This window comes from Eimeria mitis, genomic scaffold (genome assembly GCF_000499745.2).
Source record: "Eimeria mitis Houghton genomic scaffold, Emh_scaff441, whole genome shotgun sequence".
Classification (NCBI taxonomy): domain Eukaryota; phylum Apicomplexa; class Conoidasida; order Eucoccidiorida; family Eimeriidae; genus Eimeria; species Eimeria mitis.
In genome coordinates, this window is record NW_013572726.1 from 8,667 (window position 1) to 8,870 (window position 204).

The window sequence follows — 204 nt, forward strand, 5'->3', positions numbered from 1 at the left end:
TCGCATTTGCTCTCTTCTAGTATTCAGTCGGTTTAGGAAGTTGTCCGCATTTTCCTTCTCTTGTTGCTTCGTAGCCTCCAGTACTCCTTTTGGCGTCCAATTATCCGCAATTCGATGCATCTTTCGCACGTTCACGTAGTGCATAGTGCTATGAGACTCACGAAATATACTCGCAACTGCTTGTGCGAGAGCTCCAATTCGAAG